At 59.8% G+C, this 26,400-nt stretch overlaps 1 protein-coding gene across 2 annotated transcripts in view; it reads left to right on the top strand.

Moving 5' to 3' along the window:
- Positions 1-246: 246 nt before the first annotated feature.
- The window catches only part of LOC141192453 (uncharacterized), a 47,865-nt gene continuing 21,711 nt past the window's right edge, over positions 247-26,400 (top strand). Inside the window, exon 1 of one of the 2 annotated variants that reach the window (XM_073661985.1) lies at positions 247-326. The gene's annotated coding sequence lies outside the window, so the exon portion shown is untranslated. Of the gene's footprint in view, positions 327-461; positions 561-26,400 lie in introns of those variants that run through there. The other variant, XM_073661986.1, reaches the window with a different exon arrangement.

Below are 26,400 nucleotides of genomic sequence, written 5' to 3'. Positions count from 1 at the left end.
TTCTGGTCATTGATGTCCTCATGTATCAGGGGGTGAGGTGGAGGCGCTGTTATTGGGCTCAGGGGTCTTCCCCATCCCTCAGACACAGGGTCCTGACAGCGCCCACTAGAGGTCTTCTTCACTACTGTGTAATCCTGGTTATGGAGAGACACTTTATCTATCTAGTAGACAACTTCATCCAGCACCATGACAACCAGCACAGCAGAGTCCTGCAGCCACTGAGGCCCCTGATCATGTGACCCCTGACTCCTCCCCTCCTGTGACCTCATCACAGGTCCTGTGTGCACAGAACAGTCATATATGTGGTGGCGGCTCTGCAGGTGGAGGTATGTGGAGATTCCCCATTACTGGGCATTAACCCCTTCAGCACGGAGACTCTTTTGGGGTCTCTGTGTGGTGTGAACAGTGAGGTAACAGCTGTGGGCAGAATGCGGCTTAGCTGGTTCCCGTCCACATTAGATCCATTCAGACGACTGCAGGATGAAGGACAGAAGCCCAGAGAAGTCCTCACACAGCGCCATTATTCCTCTCCTGGTTCCAGCACAGTAATGTAGATACTGGTGATTATCTCTCCATTACGAGTATCGGGGGAGTTCTAGACCGCCCCCCGTATGTCTTGTGTCTGTTATACGGCCAGTATACATTCGGGCATTGCCTGCCATACACTGTAGTGCTGTAGCCATGTTTTCTACTGGCATTACTGCGATTGTCCGGCCGCATCTTGTTATCGGTAGTGATGAGGGAACGTGCTCGGATAAGGGGTTAACAGAGCGCACTCGAGCATAACTGAGTATCATCGGAGTGCTCGTATATTGTGTTCGAGTCCCTGTGTCTGCATGATTTGCGGCTGTTAAACAGCTTCAACACGTGAGGATTCCCCAATAAACAGGGAATCCCTGCATGTGTTGAGGCTGTCTAACATCTGCAAATCATGCAGACACAGGGACTCGAACATGATATACGAGCACGCCAAAGATACTCAGTTATACTTGAGCGTGCTCGGTTAACCCCTTATCCAAAGATCATTTGCTGATCACTAGTTATTGGATAATTACTCAAAGTCAGTATAGTGCTATAATCAGACGTTCATGTATCTGCAACTATAATAACCTACATATGTGACACAGGAACTAGGGCAGTATAAAATATAACATTTATTGATAAAGACAATAAAATATATATATACTGTGGCAAGACGACTCGCTCGGCTCTCCAGGAGGCAGACTCAGGACACACGTTCTAAGGTTACCTTTCTGCTGGTTTATTGTCTGGCATAAACTCGTGCAGGGTTTCGCAGAAAAAATAAACAAGACCCCTCTGGGTTAAATGGAAAAACAAAACAAAGTATAGCTCCATCCATAGTTGAGCGGGTTCCGCCCGATCTCGGTAGCATAAACTGCACAGGTAACAAGCTCTGCAGCTTCCACAATACTGTCTGGAGACTTCCCTCTCCAGACCACACTTCACAGGGGAAAAAAAACAGGACTGAGCTTTTACACATTGCTCAGCCACACCTTGAGGGGAGGTAGGGGGAATGGTGTCCCGCCCTCTTTGCCATTCCCATAAAACCGCACACCCTTTAACAGAGTAAATCTACCAGCATATAACATGCTGGCAGAAAAATAAAGTAGGTCTTAGTTCACACAGGAGAGCATCCTGAGTGATACATACCTCCCCTCACATATAAAACCAGTGACACTGTCACATATTCCCCCCCTCTGCCCAAAGCCGGGGGTTTGGGCACCTTCTGACACCAGGCAGGGAATCCTAGAGAGGGCATCTGCATTCCCATGTAACTTCCCGGGCCTATGCTCCACGTGAAAGTTAAACTCTTGAAGTCCTAGGAACCATCTAGTTACCCTGGCATTTTTACCCCTCTTCTCCCTCAACCATCTCAACGGGGCATGGTCTGATACTAATTTAAACTTCCAGCCTAGTAGGTAATATTTCAGTGTATCCACGGCCCATTTTATGGCTAAACACTCTTTCTCTACTATGGCGTAGTTCTTCTCGCAGGAGGACAGCTTTCGGCTTAGATAGAGAATGGGATGTTCTTCCCCATTTATCTCTTGGGAGAGTACAGCCCCTAGACCAACCTCTGAAGCGTCCCTCTGGACTACAAATTCTTTCTTGAAGACCAGGACCGGCTGCTTGCACAGTGTTAGCTTCAACTGTTGAAACGCGGTCTCCGTTTCTTCCGTCCATTTCACCATGATTGATTTGGTGCCTTTTAGAAGATTCGTTAGTGGCGCGGCAATCATAGCGAAATTCGGGATAAACCTCCGGTAGTATCCCACCATTCCCAGGAATGCTCTCACCTGCTTCTTCGAGAGTGGTTGCGGCCAGGTTTGAATTGCCTCCACTTTCTTGATTTGCGGCTTTATTTCGCCTCTCCCAACAACATAGCCCAGGTACTTGGCCTCCTCCTTTCCGATGGCACACTTTCTCGGATTTATGGTAAATCCTGCCTTCCTTAGCGCGTCCAGAACGGCCTGTAGTTTAGGTAGGTGACTAGCCCAGTCTGGGCTAAAGACCTCAATGTCGTCGAGGTAGGCTGCGGCATACTTCTTATGTGGGGCTAGGATCCGATCCATAGCCCCCTGGAAAGTGGCTGGGGCCCCCTGTAGTCCGAATGGCATCTGCGTGTATTGAAAACACCCATCAGGTGTTGAGAAAGCCGTCTTCTCCTTAGCCATTTGGGACATGGGGATCTGCCAGTAGCCCTTCGTCAGGTCAAGAGTGGTGATGTACCTCGCCGGTCCAAGCCTCTCGATGAGTTTGTCGACACGGGGCATCGGGTACGCGTCACACTTGGATACCTCATTCAGTCTGCAGTAGTCATTACAAAACCTCCACTCTCCATTGGGTTTCGGCACGAGGACGATTGGGCTCAACCACCCACTCTTTAACTCCTCTATTACTCCGAGGTCTAACATCCTCTTCACCTCGGCCGAGATCACCTCCCGGCGTCCTTCTGGAATCTGATACGGCTTCAGATTCACTCGTACGTGCGGCTCTGTCAGCACATCATGCTCTACCACTTGAGTATGCCCCGGCAACTCTGAGAACAGCTCCCGATTCAGCTGTAGTAATTCTCGACACTGTTGCTTCTGGGCCGGTGATAGAGTCTCTGCAATAGTGACCTCCTCCACCTTGCCTTCTGGTGCGGCTCCCAGGCAAGGAGTTTCCACAGGTTCACGGTCCCGCCACGGCTTGAGCAAATTTACATGATATATTTGATGCGGCTTTCTTCGGCCAGGCTGGTGGACTTTATAATTAACCTCGCTGACTTTCTCCACCACCTCGTATGGACCTTGCCATTTGGCGAGGAACTTGCTCTCGACGGTAGGGATCAGCACCAAAACACGGTCCCCGGGCTGGAACTGTCTTAGTCTCGCCAACCGGTTATAGACCCTCGCCTGGGCTTCCTGCGCCTGGAGGAGATGTTCCTTCACGATGGGCATCACCTTTGACATTCTCCCCTGTAACTGGGCGACATGTTCGATGATACTCCGGTGTGGTGTGACTTCAGCCTCCCAAGTTTCCTTGGCGATGTGTAGGAGACCTCTTGGATGCCGCCCATATAGGAGCTCAAATGGAGAGAAGCCAGTGGAGGCTTGAGGAACTTCTCTGACCGAGAAAAGCAGAAATGGGAGCAGGTAGTCCCAGTCTCGCCCATCCATTTCAACAACCTTCTTGAGCATCGCCTTTAAGGTCTTGTTGAAGCGTTCTACTAGGCCGGCCATCTGTGGATGATAAACCGAGGTCCGAAGCTGAGTTATCTGAAGGACTCTGCAAAGCTCCTTCATCACCTTGCTCATGAAGGGGGTTCCTTGGTCTGTCAGAATCTCTTTTGGTAGACCTGTCCAAGCAAAAATATGGACCAGCTCTCGGGCTATACTTTTACTGGACATGTTCCTTAGGGGAACCGCTTCCGGATACCGAGTCGCATAGTCCATGATGACCAGGATATATTGGTGGCCCCGAGCTGATTTAACTAAGGGGCCCACGAGGTCCATGGCAATCCTCTCAAAGGGAACCTCTATCACAGGTAGTTGGACTAAGGGGCTACGGAAGTGGAAGGAGGGAGCGGTTATTTGGCAGGTGGGGCAGGACCTACAATAGTTTTGAACTTTTCGATAACACCCTGGCCAATAAAACCTTCTCAATATCCTCTCCTGAGTTTTCTCGACCCCTAGGTGTCCCCGCAGAACATGTGAATGGGCCATATGTAGCACCCGCCGTCTGTATGGCCCCGGCACTAACAGCTGTTCCACTATCTCACCGCCCCTCAGTTTGGCCACCCGATATAGCAACTCCCCCTGCACTGCAAAGTGGGGGAATCTGGTGTCGGCCCCTGGCTCTTGGGCAACCCCATTACATACAGTAACCTGGTAGGAACGCCCCTTTTAAGGTCAGGTCTCGAACTTGAGCAGTCCAAAAGTTCTCTCTGGACATATCTAACGCAGGGAGGTCGGCCTCCTCGGTCACCATCTCACCCTCATCACCGACAAGGACGCACAGTGGGAACTCCTCCATCTGAGACTTCGTCCGGGGTTCTTCTTCAAGGACCTGGATTTTCCCCATGCTACTTAGTCCAGTTCCCTTCCCCCACAAGTCCCAGAATAAGGAAAAATGTGCAAAGCAGTCATCAAAGCAAAAGGTGGCTACTTTGAAGAACCTAGAATATAAGACATATTTTCAGTTGTTTCACACTTTTTTGTTAAGTATATAATTCCACATGTGTTAATTCATAGTTGTGATGCCTTCAGTGTGAATGTACAATTTTCATAGTCATGAAAATACAGGAAAATCTTTAAATGAGGTGTGTCCAAACGTTTGGTCTGTTCTGTATATACACAAAAGCACATATTATGACAGAATTAGTTGTCTATGTGCATGAAAAATAAAGTGCAATGTGAAATATAATAACTGTACACATATATATAGAATATGTACCTAAAGTTACACATGCAAACATATATTAAGTGTGTACCCATGAACAATTCTTATATGCATAAAAAAACAATAGAATAAGAGGGATACGTAGATTAATGTCTATACGGGTCCGCTTAAATGGTCTTAAATATCCAGGAAAATCACAAGACTGAAATATTATTATTTTATATAGCGCCATTGATTCCATGGTGCATGAGAAAGGGTTACACACGAAATACAGATATCACTTACAGTAAATGACCTAACAATGATAGACTGGTACAGAGGGAAGAGGACCCTGCCCTCGCGGGCTTACATTTATAGGATGGTGGGGAAGGAGACAGTAGGTTGGGGGGTTGCAGCAGCTCTGGTGGTGGTGAGGCGGCAGCGTGGTCATTGCAAGTTGTAAGCTTTCTTGAAGACATGGGTTTTCAGGTTCCGTCTGAAGGATCCGAATGTGGCAGATAATCGGACTTGTTGAGGCGCAGAATTCCAGAAGATGGGGGAAATTCGGGAGAAGTCTTGGAGGCGATTGGGTGAGGAATGAATAAGTGTGGAGGAGAAAAGGAGATCTTGGGAAGACCGGAGATTACATGAGGGAATATATTGGGAGATTAGTTCAGAGATGAACAGAGGAGAAAGATTATAGATGGCTTTGTAGGTCAGTGTTAGTAGATTGAACTGGATATGCTGGGCAATTGGGAGCCAGTGAAGGGATTTGCAAAGAGAGATGAACTATAAAGAATAGGTTTTGGCTTACAAATTTTATTGTAAAATACTGACCAAATACTGAACATGTGAATGTGGGCTTAATCTTTGTATAGGGATTTTCAGTAACAGCGCAGTCATCTGCGGAGGTTCCCCTATACCTATGATTAGGCTGTGCCACCGTAATTGTACACACGGTTACTTGGTGTAACGCTGGTGGATGTGGACCCACAGGGCCACGGGCCGAGCTTACCCTGGAGGGCATAACTAGGTGTCTACCAGGTCTTCACTAGAGCCTCTGGTGGAGAGGATAGGATGGGCTGCTGGTAGACATCGGGTACTACTCAATGGTAGTCCCCAGGACCGCAGCAGCTGGTGGAAGAGTCAGAGACACGAGTGCGAGGTATAACAGGAGCAACAAACTGGACACTAGCAGAGTGAACTGCCCAGGAACCAACATTCAGCAGAGAGCGGTGGGTGGAGTGGCCTAATATAGGACCTGCCGGCTAATATAGGACCTGCCGGCATGGTGGGTGAACAAATGTAATATTATTGTCACACCGCCAAATGGTAAAGATATGAGGGAAAAACCTCGTGCACACACGGCTCCACTCCGTACACCTCGTACACACGCGGCTCCGCTCCATACATACACGGCTCTGCTCCATACACCTCGTACACACGCGGCTCCGCTCCGTACACCTCATAGATGTGCGGCTCCGCTCCATACACCTTGTACACACGCGGCTCCGCTCCGTACACCTCGTACACAGACGTCTCTGCTCCGTACACCTCGTACACAGACGTCTCTGCTCCGTACACCTCGTACACGGGCGGCTCCGCTCCATACGCCTCGTACATGCGCGGCTCTGCTCCGTACACCTCGTACACACACGGCTCCGCTCCATACACACACAGCTCCGCTCCGTACACCTCGTACACACACGGCTCCGCACACCTCGTACACACGAGGCTCCGCTCCGTACACCTCATAGACACACGCGGTTCCGCTCCGTACACCTCGTACACACGCGGCTCTGCTCCGCACACCTCATACACGCGCGGCTCTGCTCCGCACACCTCATACACGCGCGGCTCCACTCCGTACATCTCGTACACACGCTGCTCCGCCCTGTACACCTCGTACACACACGGCTCCGCTCCGTACACTTCGTACACACGCAGCTCCGCTCTGTATATTTCGTACACACGCGGCTCCGCTCCGTACATCTTATACACACACTGCTCCACCCCGTACACATGCGGCTCCGCTCCGTACACCTCGTACATGCGCGGCTCCGCTCCGTACACCTCGTACACGCGCGGCTCCGCTCCGTACACGCGCGGCTCCGCTCCGTACACACGCGGCTCTGCTCCGTACACCTTGTACACACACGGCTCCGCTCCGTACACCTCGTACACATGCGGCTCCGCTCCGTACACCTCGTACACGTGCGGCTCCGCTCCGTACACCTCGTACACGCGCGGCTCCGCTCCGTACACCTCGTACACACACGGCTCCGTTCCGTACACCTCGGACACACGCGACTCCGCTCCGTACACCTCGTACATGCCCGGCTCCGCTCCGTACACGCGCGGCTCCGCTCCGTATATTTCGTACACACACGGCTCCGCTCCGTACATCTCGTACACACACTGCTCCACCCCGTACACCTCGCATACGCGGCTCTGCTCCGTACACCTCGTACAGACGCGGCTCTGCTCCGTACACCTCGTACAGACGCGGCTCTGCTCCGTACACCTCGTACACACTCGGCTCTGCTCCGTACACGTCATAGACACACGCGGCTCCGCTCCGTACACCTCGTACACACGCGGCTCCGCTCCGTACACCTCGTACACACGCGGCTCCGCTCCGTACACCTCGTACACACGCGGCTCCGCTCCGTACACCTCGTACACACGCGGCTCCGCTCCGTACACCTCGTACACACACGGCTCCTCTCCGTACACACGCGTGGCTCCGTACACCTTGTACACACACGGCTCCGATCCGTACACCTCGTACACATGCAGCTCCGCTCCGTACACCTCGTACACGCGCGGCTCCGCTCCGTACACCTCGTACACGCGTGGCTCTGCTCCGTACACCTCGTACACATGGGGCTCCGTTCCGTACACCTCGGACACACGCGGCTCCGCTCCGTACACCTCGTACATGCCCGGCTCCGCTCCGTACACGCGTGGCTCCGCTCCGTATATTTCGTACACACACTGCTCCGCCCCGTACATCTCGTACACACACTGCTCCGCCCCGTACACCTCGTACACACGCGGCTCCGCTCCGTACACCTCGTACATATGCGGCTCCGCTCCGTACACCTCATACAGACGCGGCTCTGCTCCGTACACCTCGTACACACGCGGCTCTGCTCCGTACACCTCGTACACACGCGGCTCTGCTCCGTACACCTCGTACACACGCGGCTCTGCTCCGTACACCTCGTACACACGCGGCTCTGCTCCGTACACCTCGTACACACGCGGCTCTGCTCCGTACACCTCGTACACACGCGGCTCTGCTCCGTACACCTCACAGACACACGCGGCTCTGCTCCGTACACCTCACAGACACACGCGGCTCAGCTCCGCACACCTCGTACACGCGCGGCTCCGCTCCGTACATCTCGTACACGCGCGGCTCCGCTCCGTACATCTCGTACACACGCTGCTCCGCCCTCTACATCTCGTACACACGCTGCTCCGCCCTCTACATCTCGTACACACGCTGCTCCGCCCCGTACTCCTCGTACACACGCGGCTCCGCTCCGTACACCTCATACACACGCAGCTCTGCTCTGTACATCTCGTACACACGCGGCTCCGCGCCATACATCTCGTACACACACTGCTCCACCCCGTACACCTCGTATACATGCGGATCTGCTCCGTACACCTCGGACACACGCGGCTCCGCTCCGTACACCTCGTACATGCCCGGCTCCGCTCTGTACACGTGCGGCTCCGCTCCGTATATTTCGTACACACGCGGCTCCGCTCCATACATCTTGTACACACACTGCTCCGCCCCGTACACCTCGCACACGCGGCTCCGCTCCGTACACCTCGTACACATGCGGCTCTGCTCCGTACACCTCGTACACGTGCGGCTCCGCTCCGTACACCTCGTACACGTGCGGCTCCGCTCCGTACACCTCGTACACGTGCGGCTCCGCTCCGTACACCTCGTACACGTGCGGCTCCGCTCCGTACACCTCGTACACGTGCGGCTCCGCTCCGTACACCTCGTACACGCGCGGCTCCGCTCCGTACACCTCGTACACGCGCGGCTCGGCTCCGTACACACGCGGCTCCACTCCGTACACCTCATACACACACGGCTCTGCTCCGTACACCTCGTACACATGCGGCTCCTCTCCGTACACCTCGTACACACGCGTGGCTCCGTACACCTTGTACACACACGGCTCCGCTCCGTACACCTCGTACACATGCGGCTCCGCTCCGTACACCTCGTACACGCTCCGCTCCGTACACCTCGTACACACACGGCTCTGCTCCGTACACCTCGTACACATGCGGCTCCGTTCCATACACCTCGGACACACGCGGCTCCGCTCCGTACACCTCGTACATGCCCGGCTCCGCACTGTACACGTGCGGCTCCGCTCCGTATATTTCGTACACACGCGGCTCCGCTCCGTACATCTTGTACACACACTGCTCCGCCCCGTACACCTCGCACACGCGGCTCCGCTCCGTACACCTCGTACACATGCGGATCCGCTCCGTACACCTCATACAGACGCGGCTCTGCTCCGTACACCTCGTACACACGCGGCTCTGCTCCGTACACCTCGTACACACGCGGCTCTGCTCCGTACACCTCGTACACACTCGGCTGTGCTCCGTACACGTCATAGACACACGCGGTTCCGCTCCGTACACCTCGTACACACGCGGCTCCGCTCCGCACACCTCGTACACGCGCGGCTCCGCTCCGCACACCTCGTACACACGCTGCTCCGCCCCGTACACCTCGTACACACGCGGCTCCGCTCCGTACACCTCGTACACATGCAGCTATGCTCCGTACGCCTCGTACATGCGCGGCTCCGCTCCGTACACCTCATACACACAAGGCTCTGCTCCGTACACCTCGTACACACGCGGCTCCACTCTGTAGACCTCATACACACATGGCTCCTCTCCGTACACCTCGTACACACGCAGCTCCTCTCCGTACACCTCGTACACACGCGTGGCTCCGTACACCTTGTACACACACGGCTCCGCTCCGTACACCTCGTACACATGCGGTTCCGCTCCGTACACCTCGTAGATGCGCGGCTCTGCTCCGTACACCTCGTACACACACGGCTCTGCTCCGTACACCTCGTACACATGCGGCTCCGTTCCATACACCTCGGACACACGCGGCTCCGCTCCGTACACCTCGTACATGCCCGGCTCCGCTCTGTACAGGTGCGGCTCCGCTCCGTATATTTCGTACACACGCGGCTCCGCTCCGTACATCTTGTACACACACTGCTCCGCCCCATACACCTCGTAAACACACTGCTCCGCCCCGTACGCCTCGTACACACTGCTCCGCCCCGTACGCCTCGTACACACGGCTCCGCTCCGTACACCTCGTACACATGCGGCTCTGCTCCGTACACCTCGTACACATGCGGCTCCGCTCCGTACACCTCGTACACGCGCGGCTCCGCTCCGTACACCTCGTACACGCGCGGCTCCGCTCCGTACACCTTGTACACGCGCGGCTCTGCTCCGTACACCTTGTACACGCGCGGCTCTGCTCCGTACACCTTGTACACACGCGGCTCTGCTCCGTACACCTTGTACACACGCGGCTCTGCTCCGTACACCTCGTACACACGCGGCTCTGCTCCGTACACCTCGTACACATGCGGCTCCGTTCCATACACCTCGGACACACGCGGCTCCGCTCCATACACCTCGTACATGCCCGGCTCCGCTCCGTACACGCGCGGCTCCGCTCCGTATATTTCGTACACACGCGGCTCCGCTCTGTACATCTCGTACACACACTGCTCCGCCCCGTACACCTCGTACACACGCGGCTCCGCTCCGTACACCTCGTACACATGCGGCTCCGCTCCGTACACCTCATACAGACGCGGCTCTGCTCCGTACACCTCGTACACACGCGGCTCTGCTCCGTACACCTCGTACACACGCGTCTCTGCTCCGTACACCTCGTACACACGCGTCTCTGCTCCGTACACCTCGTACACACGCGTCTCTGCTCCGTACACCTCGTACACACGCGTCTCTGCTCCGTACACCTCGTACACACGCGTCTCTGCTCCGTACACCTCGTACACACGCGGCCCCGCTCCGTACACGCGCGGCTCCACTCAATACACCTCGTACACACGCGGCTCCGCTCCGTACACCTCGTACACATGCGGCTCCGCTCCGTACACCTCGTACACACGACTCCGCTCCGTACACCTCGTATACACACGGCTCCGCTCCATACACCTCGTACACATGCGGCTCCGTTCCGTACACCTCGGACACACGCGGCTCTGCTCCATACACCTCGTACATGCCCAGCTCCGCTCCGTACACGCGTGGCTCCGCTCCGTACATCTCCTACACACACTGCTCTGCCTCGTACACCTCGTACACACGCGGCTCTGCTCCGTACACCTCGTACACATGCGGCTCCGCTCCGTACACCTCGTACACACGCGGCTCTGCTCCGTACACCTCGTACACACGCGGCTCTGCTCCGTACACCTCGTACACACGCGGCTCTGCTCCGTACACCTCGTACACACGCGGCTCTGCTCCGTACACCACGTACACACGCGGCTCTGCTCCGTACACCTCGTACACACGCGGCTCTGCTCCGTACACCTCGTACACACGCGGCTCTGCTCCGTACACCTCGTACACACGCGGCTCTGCTCCGTACACCTCGTACACACGCGGCTCTGCTCCGTACACCTCGTACACACGCGGCTCTGCTCCGTACACCTCGTACACACACGGCTCTGCTCCGTACACCTCGTACACATGCGGCTCCATTCCGTACACCTCATACACACGCGGCTCTGCTCCGTACACCTCATACATGCTCGGCTCCGCTAAGTACACACGCGGCTCCACTCAGTACACCTCGTACACATGCGGCTCCGCTCCGTACACCTCGTACACATGCGGCTCCGCTCCGTACACCTCGTACACATGCGGCTCCGCTCCGTACACCTCGTACACATGCGGCTCCGCTCCGTACACCTCGTACACACGGCTCCGCTCCGTACACCTCGTACACATACGGCTCTACTCCGTACACCTCGTACACACGCAGCTATGCTCCGTACACCTCGTACACGCGCGGCTCCGCTCCGTACACACGCGGCTCCACTCCGTACACCTCGTACACACACGGCTCTGCTCCGTACACCTCGTACACACGCGGCTCTGCTCCGTACACCTCGTACACACGCGGCTCTGCTCCGTACACCTCGTACACACACGGCTCTGCTCCGTACACCTCGTACACATGCGGCTCCATTCCGTACACCTCATACACACGCGGCTCTGCTCCGTACACCTCATACATGCGCGGCTCCGCTAAGTACACACGCGGCTCCACTCAGTACACCTCGTACACATGCGGCTCCGCTCCGTACACCTCGTACACATGCGGCTCCGCTCCGTACACCTCGTACACATGCGGCTCCGCTCCGTACACCTCGTACACATGCGGCTCCGCTCCGTACACCTCGTACACACGGCTCCGCTCCGTACACCTCGTACACATACGGCTCTACTCCGTACACCTCGTACACACGCAGCTATGCTCCGTACACCTCGTACACGGGCGGCTCCGCTCCGTACACACGCGGCTCCACTCCGTACACCTCATACACACACGGCTCTGCTCCGTACACCTCGTACACACGCGGCTCCACTCTGTAGACCTCATACACACACGGCTCTGCTCCGTACACCTCGTACACACGCGGCTCCACTCCGTAGACCTCATACACACATGGCTCTGCTCCGTACACCTCGTACACACGCGGCTCCTCTCCGTACACCTCGTACACACGCGTGGCTCCGTACACCTTGTACACACGGCTCCGCTCCGTACACCTCGTACACATGCGGCTCCGCTCCGTACACCTCGTACACATGCGGCTCCGCTCCGTACACCTCGTACACATGCGGCTCCGCTCCGTACACCTCGTACACATGCGGCTCCGCTCCGTACACCTCGTACACATGCGGCTCCGCTCCGTACACCTCGTACACATGCGGCTCCGCTCCGTACACCTCGTACACATGCGGCTCCGCTCCGTACACCTCGTACACATGCGGCTCCGCTCCGTACACCTCGTAGATGCGCGGCTCCGCTCCGTACACATCGTACACACACGGCTCTGCTCCGTACACCTCGTACACATGCGGCTCCGTTCCATACACCTCGGACACACGCGGCTCCGCTCCGTACACCTCGTACATGCCCGGCTCCGCTCTGTACAGGTGCGGCTCCGCTCCGTATATTTCGTACACACGCGGCTCCGCTCCGTACATCTTGTACACACACTGCTCCGCCCCGTACACCTCGTAAACACACTGCTCCGCCCCGTACACCTCGTACACATGCGGCTCTGCTCCGTACACCTCGTACACATGCGGCTCTGCTCCGTACACCTCGTACACATGCGGCTCCGCTCCGTACACCTCGTACACGCGCGGCTCCGCTCCGTACACCTCGAACACGCGCGGCGCTGCTCCGTACACCTCGTACACTCGCGGCTCTGCTCCGTACACCTCGTACACACGCGGCTCTGCTCCGTACACCTCGTACACACGCGGCTCTGCTCCGTACACCTCGTACACACGCGGCTCTGCTCCGTACACCTCGTACACATGCGGCTCCGTTCCGTACACCTCGGACACAGGCGGCTCCGCTCCATACACCTCGTACATGCCCGGCTCCGCTCCGTACACGCGCGGCTCCGCTCCGTATATTTCGTACACACGCGGCTCCGCTCCGTACATCTCGTACACACACTGCTCCGCCCCGTACACCTCGTACACAAGCGGCTCCGCTCCGTACACCTCGTACACATGCGGCTCCGCTCCGTACACCTCATACAGACGCGGCTCTGCTCCGAACACCTCGCACACACGCGGCTCTGCTCCGTACACCTCGCACACACGCGGCTCTGCTCCGTACACCTCGTACACACGCGTCTCTGCTCCGTACACCTCGTACACACGCGTCTCTGCTCCGTACACCTCGTACACACGCGTCTCTGCTCCGTACACCTCGTACACACGCGGCTCTGCTCCGTACACCTCGTACACACGCGGCTCTGCTCCGTACACCTCGTACACACGCGGCTCTGCTCCGTACACCTCGTACACACGCGGCTCTGCTCCGTACACCTCGTACACACGCGGCTCTGCTCCGTACACCTCGTACACACGCGGCTCTGCTCCGTACACCTCGTACACACGCGGCTCTGCTCCGTACACCTCGTACACACGCGGCTCTGCTCCGTACACCTCGTACACACGCGGCTCTGCTCCGTACACCTCGTACACACGCGGCTCTGCTCCGTACACCTCGTACACACGCGGCTCTGCTCCGTACACCTCGTACACACGCGGCTCTGCTCCGTACACCTCGTACACACGCGGCTCTGCTCCGTACACCTCGTACACACGCGGCTCTGCTCCGTACACCTCGTACACACGCGGCTCTGCTCCGTACACCTCGTACACACGCGGCTCTGCTCCGTACACCTCGTACACACGCGGCTCTGCTCCGTACACCTCGTACACACGCGGCTCTGCTCCGTACACCTCGTACACACGCGGCTCTGCTCCGTACACCTCGTACACACGCGGCTCTGCTCCGTACACCTCGTACACACGCGGCTCTGCTCCGTACACCTCGTACACACGCGGCTCTGCTCCGTACACCTCGTACACACGCGGCTCTGCTCCGTACACCTCGTACACACGCGGCTCTGCTCCGTACACCTCGTACACACGCGGCTCTGCTCCGTACACCTCGTACACACGCGGCTCCATTCCGTACACCTCATACACACTCGGCTCTGCTCCGTACACCTCGTACACACGCGGCTCTGCTCCGTACACCTCATACACGCGCGGCTCTGCTCCGTACACCTCGTACACACGCGGCTCTGCTCCGTACACCTCATACACGCGCGGCTCCGCTAAGTACACACGGGGCTCCACTCAGTACACCTCGTACACACGCGGCTCCGCTCCGTACACCTCGTACACATGCGGCTCCGCTCCGTACACCTCGTACACACGGCTCCGCTCCGTACACCTCGTACACATATGGCTCCGTTCCGTACACCTCGGACACACGCGGCTCTGCTCCATACACCTCGTACATGCCCAGCTCCGCTCCGTACACGCGTGGCTCCGCTCCGTACATCTCGTACACACACTGCTCTGCCTCGTACACCTCGTACACAGGCGGCTCTGCTCCGTACACCTCGTACACAGGCGGCTCTGCTCCGTACACCTCGTACACAGGCGGCTCTGCTCCGTACACCTCGTACACAGGCGGCTCTGCTCCGTACACCTCGTACACACGCGGCTCTGCTCCGTACACCTCGTACACACGCGGCTCTGCTCCGTACACCTCGTACACACGCGGCTCTGCTCCGTACACCTCGTACACACGCGGCTCTGCTCCGTACACCTCGTACACACGCGGCTCTGCTCCGTACACCTCGTACACACGCGGCTCTGCTCCGTACACCTCGTACACACGCGGCTCTGCTCCGTACACCTCGTACACACGCGGCTCTGCTCCGTACACCTCGTACACACGCGGCTCTGCTCCGTACACCTCGTACACACGCGGCTCTGCTCCGTACACCTCGTACACACGCGGCTCTGCTCCGTACACCTCGTACACACGCGGCTCTGCTCCGTACACCTCGTACACACGCGGCTCTGCTCCGTACACCTCGTACACACGCGGCTCTGCTCCGTACACCTCGTACACACGCGGCTCTGCTCCGTACACCTCGTACACACGCGGCTCTGCTCCGTACACCTCGTACACACGCGGCTCTGCTCCGTACACCTCGTACACCACTCGCGTCTGCTCCGTAAACCTCGTACACACGCGGCTCTGCTCCGTACACCTCGTACCCTGCTCCGTACAACCTCTACCAACCCCCCCCCCCCCCCTCCCCCGTACACCCCTACACGACCGCACTGGCTTCCGTACACCTTCGATCACACGCGGCTCTGCTCCGTACACCTCGTACACACGCGGCTCTGCTCCGTACACCTCGTACACACGCGGCTCTGCTCCGTACACCTCGTACACACGCGGCTCTGCTCCGTACACCTCGTACACACGCGGCTCTGCTCCGTACACCTCGTACACACGCGGCTCTGCTCCGTACACCTCGTACACACGCGGCTCTGCTCCGTACACCTCGTACACACGCGGCTCTGCTCCGTACACCTCGTACACACGCGGCTCTGCTCCGTACACCTCGTACACACGCGGCTCTGCTCCGTACACCTCGTACACACGCGGCTCTGCTCCGTACACCTCGTACACACGCGGCTCTGCTCCGTACACCTCGTACATGCCCGGCTCCGCTCTGTACAGGTGCGGTTCCGCTCCGTATATTTCGTACACACGCGGCTCCGCTCCGTACATCTTGTACACACACTGCTCCGCCCCGTACACCTCGTAAACACACTGCTCCGCCCCGTACACCTCGTACACACGGCTCCGCTCCGTACACCTCGTACACGCGCGGCTCCGCTCCGTACACCTCGTACACGCGCGGCTCCGCTCCGTACACCTCGTACACGCGCGGCTCCGCTCCGTACACCTCGTACACGCGCGGCTCCGCTCCGTACACCTCGTACACGCGCGGCTCCGCTCCGTACACCTCGTACACGCGCGGCTCCGCTCCGTACACCTCGTACACGCGCGGCTCCGCTCCGTACACCTCGTACACGCGCGGCTCCGCTCCGTACACCTCGTACACGCGCGGCTCCGCTCCGTACACCTCGTACACGCGCGGCTCCGCTCCGTACACCTCGTACACGCGCGGCTCCGCTCCGTACACCTCGTACACGCGCGGCTCCGCTCCGTACACCTCGTACACGCGCGGCTCCGCTCCGTACACCTCGTACACGCGCGGCTCCGCTCCGTACACCTCGTACACGCGCGGCTCCGCTCCGTACACCTCGTACACGCGCGGCTCCGCTCCGTACACCTCGTACACGCGCGGCTCCGCTCCGTACACCTCGTACACGCGCGGCTCCGCTCCGTACACCTCGTACACGCGCGGCTCCGCTCCGTACACCTCGTACACGCGCGGTTCCGCTCCGTACACCTCGTACACGCGCGGTTCCGCTCCGTACACCTCGTACACGCGCGGTTCCGCTCCGTACACCTCGTACACGCGCGGTTCCGCTCCGTACACCCCGTACACGCGCGGCTCCGCTCCGTACACCCCGTACACGCGCGGCTCCGCTCCGTACACCCCGTACACGCGCGGCTCCGCTCCGTACACCTCGTACACGCACGGCTCTCCTCCGTACACCTCGGACACACGCGGCACCGCTCCATACACCTCGTACATGCCCGGCTCCGCTCCGTACACGCGCGGCTCCGCTCCGTATATTTCGTACACACGCGGCTCTGCTCCGTACACCTCGTACACACGCGGCTCTGCTCCGTACACCTCGTACACACGCGGCTCTGCTCCGTACACCTCGTACACACGCGGCTCTGCTCCGTACACCTCGTACACACGCGGCTCTGCTCCGTACACCTCGTACACACGCGGCTCTGCTCCGTACACCTCGTACACATGCGGCTCCATTCCGTACACCTCATACACACTCGGCTCTGCTCCGTACACCTCGTACACACGCGGCTCTGCTCCGTACACCTCATACACGCGCGGCTCCGCTAAGTACACACGGGGCTCCACTCAGTACACCTCGTACACACGCGGCTCCGCTCCGTACACCTCGTACACACGGCTCCGCTCCGTACACCTCGTACACATATGGCTCCGTTCCGTACACCTCGGACACACGCGGCTCTGCTCCATACACCTCGTACATGCCCAGCTCCGCTCCGTACACGCGTGGCTCCGCTCCGTACATCTCGTACACACACTGCTCTGCCTCGTACACCTCGTACACAGGCGGCTCTGCTCCGTACACCTCGTACACAGGCGGCTCTGCTCCGTACACCTCGTACACAGGCGGCTCTGCTCCGTACACCTCGTACACAGGCGGCTCTGCTCCGTACACCTCGTACACACGCGGCTCTGCTCCGTACACCTCGTACACACGCGGCTCTGCTCCGTACACCTCGTACACACGCGGCTCTGCTCCGTACACCTCGTACACACGCGGCTCTGCTCCGTACACCTCGTACACACGCGGCTCTGCTCCGTACACCTCGTACACACGCGGCTCTGCTCCGTACACCTCGTACACACGCGGCTCTGCTCCGTACACCTCGTACACACGCGGCTCTGCTCCGTACACCTCGTACACACGCGGCTCTGCTCCGTACACCTCGTACACACGCGGCTCTGCTCCGTACACCTCGTACACACGCGGCTCTGCTCCGTACACCTCGTACACACGCGGCTCTGCTCCGTACACCTCGTACACACGCGGCTCTGCTCCGTACACCTCGTACACACGCGGCTCTGCTCCGTACACCTCGTACACACGCGGCTCTGCTCCGTACACCTCGTACACACGCGGCTCTGCTCCGTACACCTCGTACACACGCGGCTCTGCTCCGTACACCTCGTACACACGCGGCTCTGCTCCGTACACCTCGTACACACGCGGCTCTGCTCCGTACACCTCGTACACACGCGGCTCTGCTCCGTACACCTCGTACACACGCGGCTCTGCTCCGTACACCTCGTACACACGCGGCTCTGCTCCGTACACCTCGTACACACGCGGCTCTGCTCCGTACACCTCGTACACACGCGGCTCTGCTCCGTACACCTCGTACACACGCGGCTCTGCTCCGTACACCTCGTACACACGCGGCTCTGCTCCGTACACCTCGTACACACGCGGCTCTGCTCCGTACACCTCGTACACACGCGGCTCTGCTCCGTACACCTCGTACACACGCGGCTCTGCTCCGTACACCTCGTACACACGCGGCTCTGCTCCGTACACCTCGTACACACGCGGCTCTGCTCCGTACACCTCGTACACACGCGGCTCTGCTCCGTACACCTCGTACACACGCGGCTCTGCTCCGTACACCTCGTACACACGCGGCTCTGCTCCGTACACCTCGTACACACGCGGCTCTGCTCCGTACACCTCGTACACACGCGGCTCTGCTCCGTACACCTCGTACACACGCGGCTCCGCTCCGTACACCTCGTACATGCCCGGCTCCGCTCTGTACACGTGCGGCTCCGCTCCGTATATTTCGTACACACGCGGCTCTGCTCCGTACACCTCGTACACACGCGGCTCTGCTCCGTACACCTCGTACACACGCGGCTCTGCTCCGTACACCTCGTACACACGCGGCTCTGCTCCGTACACCTCGTACACACGCGGCTCTGCTCCGTACACCTCGTACACACGCGGCTCTGCTCCGTACACCTCGTACACACGCGGCTCTGCTCCGTACACCTCGTACACACGCGGCTCTGCTCCGTACACCTCGTACACACGCGGCTCTGCTCCGTACACCTCGTACACACGCGGCTCTGCTCCGTACACCTCGTACACACGCGGCTCTGCTCCGTACACCTCGTACACACGCGGCTCTGCTCCGTACACCTCGTACACACGCGGCTCCGCTCCGTACACCTCGTACATGCCCGGCTCCGCTCTGTACACGTGCGGCTCCGCTCCGTATATTTCGTACACACGCGGCTCCGCTCCGTACACCTCGTACACATGCGGATCCGCTCCGTACACCTCATACAGACGCGGCTCTGCTCCGTACACCTCGTACACACGCGGCTCTGCTCCGTACACCTCGTACACACTCGGCTCTGCTCCGTACACGTCATAGACACACGCGGCTCCGCTCCGCACACCTCGTACACACGCGGTTCCGCTCCGCACACCTCGTACACGCGCGGTTCCGCTCCGTACATCTCGTACACACGCTGCTCCGCCCCGTACACCTCGTACACACGCGGCTCAGCTCCGTACACCTCGTACACACGCGGCTCAGCTCCGTACACCTCGTACACACGCAGCTATGCTCCGTACACCTCGTACACGCGCGGCTCCGCTCCGTACACACGCGGCTCCACTCCGTACACCTCATACACACACGGCTCTGCTCCGTACACCTCGTACACACGCGGCTCCACTCTGTAGACCTCATACACACAGGGCTCCTCTCCGTACACCTTGTACACACACGGCTCCTCTCCGTACACCTTGTACACACAAGGCTCCGCTCCGTACACCTCGTACACATGCGGCTCCGCTCCGTACACATCGTAGATGCGCGGCTCCGCTCCGTACACCTCGTACACACACGGCTCTGCTCCGTACACCTCTTACACATGCGGCTCCGTTCCATACACCTCGGACACACGCGGCTCCGCTCCGTACACCTCGTACATGCCCGGCTCCGCTCTGTACAGGTGCGGCTCTGCTCCGTATATTTCGTACACACGCGGTTCCGCTCCGTACATCTTGTACACACACTGCTCCGCCCCGTACACCTCGTACACACGGCTCCGCCCCGTACACCTCGTACACACGGCTCCGCTCCGTACACCTCGTACACATGCGGCTCCGCTCCGTACACCTCGTACACGCGCGGCTCCGCTCCGTACACCTCGTACACGCGCGGCTCCGCTCCGTACACCTCGTACACGCGCGGCTCCGCTCCGTACACCTCGTACACGCGCGGCTCCGCTCCGTACACCTCGTACACGCGCGGCTCTGCTCCGTACACCTCGTAGACGCGCGGCTCTGCTCCATACACCTTGTACACACGCGGCTCTGCTCCGTACACCTCGTACACACGCGGCTCTGCTCTGTACACCTCGTACACATGCGGCTCCGTTCCGTACACCTCGGACACACGCGGCTCCGCTCCATACACCTCGTACATGCCCGGCTCCGCTCCGTACACGCGCGGCTCCGCTCCGTATATTTCGTACACACGCGGCTCCGCTCCGTACATCTCGTACACACACTGCTCCGCACCGTACACCTCGTACACATGCGGCTCCGCTCCGTACACTTCATACAGACGCGGCTCTGCTCCGTACACCTCGTACACACGCGTCTCTGCTCCGTACACCTCGTACACACGCGTCTCTGCTCCGTACACCTCGTACACACGCGTCTCTGCTCCGTACACCTCGTACACACGCGTCTCTGCTCCGTACACCTCGTACACACGCGGCTCTGCTCCGTACACCTCGTACACACGCGGCTCTGCTCCGTACACCTCGTACACACGCGGCTCTGCTCCGTACACCTCGTACACACGCGGCTCTGCTCCGTACACCTCGTACACACGCGGCTCTGCTCCGTACACCTCGTACACACGCGGCTCTGCTCCGTACACCTCGTACACACGCGGCTCTGCTCCGTACACCTCGTACACACGCGGCTCTGCTCCGTACACCTCGTACACACGCGGCTCTGCTCCGTACACCTCGTACACACGCGGCTCTGCTCCGTACACCTCGTACACACGCGGCTCTGCTCCGTACACCTCGTACACATGCGGCTCCGCTCCGTACACGCGCGGCTCCACTCAATACACCTCGTACACACGCGGCTCCGCTCCGTACACCTCGTACACATGCGGCTCCGCTCCGTACACCTCGTACACACGACTCTGCTCCGTACACCTCGGACACACGCGGCTCTGCTCCATACACCTCGTACATACCCAGCTCCGCTCCGTACACGCGTGGCTCCGCTCCATACATCTCGTACACACACTGCTCTGCCTCGTACACCTCGTACACACGCGGCTCTGCTCCGTACACCTCGTACACATGCGGCTCTGCTCCGTACACCTCATACAGACGCGGCTCTGCTCCGTACACCTCGTACACACGCGGCTCTGCTCCGTACACCTCGTACACACGCGGCTCTGCTCCGTACACCTCGTACACACGCGGCTCTGCTCCGTACACCTCGTACACACGCGGCTCTGCTCCGTACACCTCATACACATGCGGCTCCATTCCGTACACCTCGTACACACGCGGCTCTGCTCCGTACACCTCGTACACACGCGGCTCTGCTCCGTACACCTCATACACGCGCGGCTCCGCTAAGTACACACGCGGCTCAACTCAGTACACCTCGTACACATGCGGCTCCGCTCCGTACACCTCGTACACACGGCTCCGCTCCGTACACCTCGTACACATACGGCTCTACTCCGTACACCTCGTACACACGCTGCTCCGCTCCGTACACCTCGTACACGCGCGGCTCCGCACACCTCGTACACGCGCGACTCCGCTCCGTACACCTAGTACACACGCGGATCCACTCCGTACACCTCGTACACGCGCAGCTATGCTCCGTACACCTCGTACACGCGCGGCTCCGCTCCGTACACACGCGGCTCCACTCCGTACACCTCATACACACACGACTCTGCTCCGTACACCTCGTACACACGCGGCTCCACTCTGTAGACCTCATACACACATGGCTCTGCTCCGTACACCTCGTACACACGCGGCTCCTCTCCGTACACCTCGTACACACGCGTGGCTCCGTACACTTTGTACACACACGGCTCCGCTCCGTACACCTTGTACACATGCGGCTCCGCTCCGTACACCTCGTAGACGCGCGGCTCCGCTCCGTACACCTCGTACACACACGGCTCTGCTCCGTACACATGCGGCTCCGTTCCATACACCTCGGACACACGCGGCTCCGCTCCGTACACCTCGTACATGCCCGGCTCCGCTCTGTACAGGTGCGGTTCCGCTCCGTATATTTCGTACACACGCGGCTCCGCTCCGTACATCTTGTACACACACTGCTCCGCCCCGTACACCTCGTAAACACACTGCTCCGCTCTGTACACCTCGTACACGCGCGGCTCCGCTCCGTACACCTCGTACACGCGCGGCTCCGCTCCGTACACCTCGTACACGCGCGGCTCCGCTCCGTACACCTCGTACACGCGCGGCTCCGCTCCGTACACCTCGTACACGCGCGGCTCCGCTCCGTACACCTCGTACACGCGCGGCTCCGCTCCGTACACCTCGTACACGCGCGGCTCCGCTCCGTACACCTCGTACACGCGCGGCTCCGCTCCGTACACCTCGTACACGCGCGGCTCCGCTCCGTACACCTCGTACACGCGCGGCTCCGCTCCGTACACCTCGTACACGCGCGGCTCCGCTCCGTACACCTCGTACACGCGCGGCTCCGCTCCGTACACCTCGTACACGCGCGGCTCCGCTCCGTACACCTCGTACACGCGCGGCTCCGCTCCGTACACCTCGTACACGCGCGGCTCCGCTCCGTACACCTCGTACACGCGCGGCTCCGCTCCGTACACCTCGTACACGCGCGGCTCCGCTCCGTACACCTCGTACACGCGCGGCTCCGCTCCGTACACCTCGTACACGCGCGGCTCCGCTCCGTACACCTCGTACACGCGCGGCTCCGCTCCGTACACCTCGTACACGCGCGGCTCCGCTCCGTACACCTCGTACACGCGCGGCTCCGCTCCGTACACCTCGTACACGCGCGGCTCCGCTCCGTACACCTCGTACACGCGCGGCTCCGCTCCGTACACCTCGTACACATGCGGCTCCGCTCCGTACACCTCGTATACACACGGCTCCGCTCCATACACCTCGTACACATGCGGCTCCGTTCCGTACACCTCGGACACACGCGGCTCTGCTCCATACACCTCGTACATGCCCAGCTCCGCTTCGTACACACACTGCTCTGCCTCGTACACCTCGTACACACGCGGCTCCGCTCCGTACACCCCGTACACCTCGTACACATGCGGCTCCGCTCCGTACACCTCATACAGACGCGGCTCTGCTCCGTACACCTCGTACACACGCGGCTCTGCTCCGTACACCTCGTACACACACGGCTCTGCTCCGTACACCTCGTACACACACGGCTCTGCTCCGTACACCTCGTACACATGCGGCTCCGTTCCGTACACCTCATACAAACGCGGCTCTGCTCCGTAGACCTCGTACACACGCGGCTCTGCTCCGTACACCTCATACACGCGCGGCTCCGCTAAGTACACACGCGGCTCCACTCAGTACACCTCGTACACACGCGGCTCCGCTCCGTACACCTCGTACACACGCGGCTCCGCTCCGTACACCTCGTACACACGCGGCTCCGCTCCGTACACCTCGTACACGCGCGGTTCCGCTCCGTACACCTCGTACACGCGCGGTTCCGCTCCGTACACCTCGTACACGCGCGGTTCCACTCCGTACACCTCGTACACGCGCGGTTCCGCTCCGTACACCTCGTACACGCGCGGTTCCGCTCCGTACACCTCGTACACGCGCGGTTCCGCTCCGTACACCTCGTACACGCGCGGCTCCGCTCCGTACACCTCGTACACGCGCGGCTCCGCTCCGTACACCTCGTACACGCGCGGCTCCGCTCCGTACACCTCGTACACGCGCGGCTCTCCTCCGTACACCTCGGACACACGCGGCACCGCTCCATACATCTCGTACATGCCCGGCTCCGCTCCGTACACGCGCGGCTCCGCTCCGTATATTTCGTACACACGCGGCTCCGCTCAGTACATCTCGTACACACACTGCTCCGCCCCGTACACCTCGTACACACGCAGCTCCGCTCCGTACACCTCGTACACACGCGGCTCCGCTCCGTACACCTCATACAGACGCGGCTCCGCTCCGTACACCTCGTACACACGCGGCTCTGCTCCGTACACCTCGTACACACGCGGCTCTGCTCCGTACACCTCGTACACACGCGGCTCTGCTCCGTACACCTCGTACACACGCGGCTCTGCTCCGTACACCTCGTACACACGCGGCTCTGCTCCGTACACCTCGTACACACGCGTCTCTGCTCCGTACACCTCGTACACACACGGCTCTGCTCCGTACACCTCGTACACACGCGGCTCCGCTCCGTACACGCGCGGCTCCACTCAATACACCTCTTACACACGCGGCTCCGCTCCGTACACCTCGTACACATGCGGCTCCGCTCCGTACACCTCGTATACACACGGCTCTGCTCCGTACACCTCGTACACACGCGGCTCCGCTCCGTACACGCGCGGCTCCACTCAATACACCTCGTACACACGCGGCTCCGCTCCGTACACCTCGTACACATGCGGCTCCGCTCCGTACACCTCGTATACACACGGCTCCGCTCCGTACACCTCGTACACATGCGGCTCCGTTCCGTACACCTCGGACACACGCGGCTCTGCTCCATACACCTCGTACATGCCCAGCTCCGCTCCGTACACGCGCGGCTCCGCTCCGTACATCTCGTACACACACTGCTCTGCCTCGTACACCTCGTACACACGCGGCTCCGCACACCCCGTACACCTCGTACACATGCGGCTCCGCTCCGTACACCTCATACAGACGCGGCTCTGCTCCGTACACCTCGTACACACGCGGCTCTGCTCCGTACACCTCGTACACACGCGGCTCTGCTCCGTACACCTCGTACACACGTGGCTCTGCTCCGTACACCTCGTACACACACGGCTCTGCTCCGTACACCTCGTACACATGCGGCTCCGTTCCGTACACCTCGTACACACGCGGCTCTGCTCCGTACACCTCGTACACACGCGGCTCTGCTCCGTACACCTCATACACATGCGGCTCCGCTCCGTACACCTCGTACACGCGCGGCTCCGCTAAGTACACACGCGGCTCCGCTCCGTACACCTCGTACACACGCGGCTCCGCTCCGTACACCTCGTACACACGCGGCTCCGCTCCGTACACCTCGTACACGCGGCTCCGCTCCGTACACCTCGTACACATACGGCTCCGCTCCGTACACCTCGTACACGCGCGGCTCCGCTCCGTACACCTCGTACACGCGCGGCTCCGCTCCGTACACCTCGTACACGCGCGGCTCCGCTCCGTACACCTCATACAGACGCGGCTCTGCTCCGTACACCTCGTACACACGCGGCTCTGCTCCGTACACCTCGTACACACGCGGCTCTGCTCCGTACACCTCGTACACACGCGGCTCTGCTCCGTACACCTCGTACACACGCGGCTCTGCTCCGTACACCTCGTACACACGCGGCTCTGCTCCGTACACCTCGTACACACGCGTCTCTGCTCCGTACACCTCGTACACACACGGCTCTGCTCCGTACACCTCGTACACACGCGGCTCCGCTCCGTACACGCGCGGCTCCACTCAATACACCTCGTACACACGCGGCTCTGCTCCGTACACCTCGTACACACGCGGCTCTGCTCCGTACACCTCGTACACACGCGGCTCTGCTCCGTACACCTCGTACACACACGGCTCTGCTCCGTACACCTCGTACACACGCGGCTCCGTTCCGTACACCTCATACACACGCGGCTCTGCTCCATACACCTCGTACACACGCGGCTCTGCTCCGTACACCTCATACACATGCGGCTCCGCTCCGTACACCTCGTACACGCGCGGCTCCGCTAAGTACACACGCGG

The sequence above is a fragment of the Phyllobates terribilis genome, unplaced genomic scaffold (assembly GCF_046119375.1).
Source record: "Phyllobates terribilis strain yellow unplaced genomic scaffold, ASM4611937v1 Scaffold_61__1_contigs__length_8056638, whole genome shotgun sequence".
NCBI lineage: Eukaryota > Metazoa > Chordata > Amphibia > Anura > Dendrobatidae > Phyllobates > Phyllobates terribilis.
Note: the sequence above shows the minus strand (reverse complement) of the source record. Positions and strands in the feature narration are given on the sequence as shown.